General features: G+C 63.6%; 1 protein-coding gene across 1 annotated transcript in view; it reads right to left on the bottom strand.

The window, feature by feature from the left end:
• The window catches only part of INHA (inhibin subunit alpha), a gene marked incomplete at its 5' end in the record, with an annotated part of 4,379 nt that overhangs the window by 1,850 nt on the left and 415 nt on the right, over window positions 1-2,114 (bottom strand). The window lies entirely within an intron of this gene.

Below are 2,114 nucleotides of genomic sequence, written 5' to 3'. Positions count from 1 at the left end.
CTGACGAGAAGGGAGTTCCCCAGCCTGTAGGTCTGCTGCTGGCTCTTCCTCCCCAGGTGCAGCACCTTGCACTTGTCAGTGTTGAAACCCATCCTGTTCTCATCTGCCCACCCCTGTAGCCTGTCCAGGTCTGATTGCAGCCTAGTCCTGCCTTCTAGCATGCCCACATCCCCCACATCTTAGTGTCATCTGCAAATTTGAATAGGGTGCTTTTCACCCCCTCGTCCAAGTTGCTGATGAAGCTGTTGAACAGTGCAGGCCCGAGGACCAGCCCTGGGGGACCCCACTGCCCACATCCCTCCAGGTCGAACATGACCCGTCCCCCACCACTCTCTGGGTGCGGCCCTCCAGACAGTTAGCGACCCACCTGACTGTGTAGGTATCGACACCACAGTCCCCTAGTTTTTTAATGAGAATGGGGTGAGAGACGGTGTCAAAGGCCTTCCTGAAGTCCAGAAAGACTACGTCCACCACGACACATGTGTCCAAGGATTTTGTGACCTGGTCATAGAAGGCATCAGGTTGGTCTGGCAGGACCTGCCTCTAATGAACCCGTGCTGGTTACCCCTAAGCATCACCTCCCTTGCTGACCCCTCGTGGACATGCGCCAGGATAACTCTCTCAAAAAGCTTATCCAGGATCAAAGTAAGACTAACTGGCCTATAGTTTCCCAGGTCCTCCTTCCTCCCTTTTTTGAAAATGGGGACCACATTGGCCCTTTTCCAGTCCTCCGGCACCTCGCCAGAGCATCACGAGTGCTCATAAAGCCATGCCAGGGGTCCCGCAATGACCTCTGCTAATTCCCTCAGCGCTCGGGGGTGGAGGTCGTCAGGACCTGCTGATTTGAACACGTCCAGCCCCTCCAGAAGTTCCCTGACTAGGTCCTCACTGACCCTGGGCCTGGGCGCGCCTCCCCCAGAGCCTGAGGGGGTCCCAGTGGACGGGCTGATCTGGTCCCTGTTCAGAAAAATGGAGGAGCAGAGCAGGGCTGGGCATGGGGGCTCTGCTCCCTGGGTTGTGCTCCCATGGAGCACAGCAGCTCCCTCGAGCACCTGCAACTCCCAAGTCCTCGCCTGGGTGCTGTGGAGCTCTGGCCCTGGCCAGCACCCTGGAGAGCCTGCCTGGGGCTGGGGCGAGGAGACTGACCCCAGTGCCCAGCAACTGCAATGGTGCCGGGGCACGGGGCAGGAGTGGAGGTGCCTGGAGCATGCTTAGGGCCTGGCTGTGGTTTGGCCCCAGCTGTTGCACTGATGCTGCCCCAGCCTTGCTGATAACACCCCTGCTGGGCCCAGAACAGTTCAGTGCTTGTGTGCTGTGCAAGCACTGGTGAAACAGCCACCATGGTGCACAGGCTTGCATGAGGGAGGTGGGCTCGTGCGTGAGGGAGGTGGGCTCGTGCCTGGGGAAGCCCCACAAGCAGGCTCATGCAGCTGCTTGGAGAGCCCCAGACCTGGCCAGTGAGGACCGTGCCCACGACCCCTGTGCCCAGCCAGTGGAGACCCACCTCTGCCACCCCCAGATGTGCCCCCGCAGCCCCTTCCCCACCAGCCATGGGCCTGTGCGCTGGGGAATGTCCCTGCCTCTGTGGCCAGGAGCAGGGGGCAAGGCAGCTGCAGGTGACACAACCCTGGAGGCGCTTGGCGGGGTCCTGCTGCCGGGGCAGGGATGGGGACGTTGATCTGTCTGGAGGCCGCCTGCAGCCTGCCACTGTCCCGAGCAGCCCCTGCCCTGTCCTGGCACCTCTCGGGGCTGCGGGGACGAATGGGGCTTGCATCCGGCGCGCTGGAGGTGGTAGCTTGGGTCAGCCGGGGCGAGCCGGGGCCCTGGGGCAGGGGTGGGGGGTGGTGGCCCATAGGACCGGGCAGGCAGGGGGGAGGGGCTCCGGCAGAGCTGTGGGGGAGCCCAGGGCAGGGCTAGCAGGGGGTGGGAGCAGAGCGGGAGCAGAGCCAGGACCGGGGCTGGGCTGGTGGGTGTCGGCGGCTAATGGATCTTTGCTCTCTCAGGGCCGGGGCTGGCCGCGGCCCCCGGCGCGGAGCGCCGCGCACCCTCGACCCCCATCGTGCAGGGCTGGGCACTGAGACTGCGTCAGCCCAGAGTGGGCGCCCTGCTGAGGC

The sequence above is a fragment of the Alligator sinensis genome, unplaced genomic scaffold (assembly GCF_000455745.1).
Source record: "Alligator sinensis unplaced genomic scaffold, ASM45574v1 scaffold673_1, whole genome shotgun sequence".
In the NCBI taxonomy this organism is placed as follows: Eukaryota; Metazoa; Chordata; order Crocodylia; family Alligatoridae; genus Alligator; species Alligator sinensis.
This window is presented reverse-complemented; position numbering and strand designations above follow the sequence as displayed.